The sequence below is a fragment of the Ailuropoda melanoleuca genome, chromosome 9 (assembly GCF_002007445.2).
Source record: "Ailuropoda melanoleuca isolate Jingjing chromosome 9, ASM200744v2, whole genome shotgun sequence".
In the NCBI taxonomy this organism is placed as follows: Eukaryota; Metazoa; Chordata; class Mammalia; order Carnivora; family Ursidae; genus Ailuropoda; species Ailuropoda melanoleuca.
Genome location: NC_048226.1, coordinates 44,813,408 through 44,813,895, shown reverse-complemented (window position 1 = coordinate 44,813,895; position 488 = coordinate 44,813,408). Strand labels below are relative to the sequence as shown.

Here is a 488-nt window from a genome sequence, read left to right as displayed (position 1 = left end):
GCGGGCACCGCCCACACCTCGGCGGGCGCCTCCCTCTCCTCGGGCGCGCCTGTCGCTCCCTCGGGCCGCGGCCCCGTTCCACACCCACCTGCTTCCCTCTGTGGCTCGCTCTGCGGAGCTGGAGGGTCCGCATTCGGCGGGCGCCGCGCACCCGGCAGCGGGGAAAGCCCGGGGCGCCCCGCCGACGAGCGCTGTGGTGGCTTCGCGGGATTCCCTGGGCCCTTGTGCTTCCAGCTGCTGGGCTCTCCCCACGCCCGCCCTGACGAGACCCTGACCCGGGGCCCGCTACTCGGTCCCGGGGACCTGGGGTAAGGAGAGATCGCTCCTGAGCGATAGGGCCCGGAGTATTTTCCCGGAGGAGTGCAGGGCTAACCGGGAGCGCGGATGGGATCTGACTTTCCTCCCAGCACCTCCAGCTCCGTTCAGGGGCCGTAACCAGCCCCCGTAATCCATCTTTCCTGGGTTTGAGGGAAAAGCCGGGTGGGTTG

General features: G+C 70.7%; 1 protein-coding gene across 1 annotated transcript in view; it reads right to left on the bottom strand.

Annotated features, from left to right (window-relative positions):
• The window catches only part of KCNB2 (potassium voltage-gated channel subfamily B member 2), a 403,461-nt gene extending 403,238 nt beyond the window's left edge, over positions 1-223 (bottom strand). The window contains exon 1 of the mRNA XM_034668194.1: positions 89-223. The gene's annotated coding sequence lies outside the window, so the exon portion shown is untranslated. The remainder of the gene's footprint in view (positions 1-88) is intronic.
• Positions 224-488: the final 265 nt, after the last annotated feature.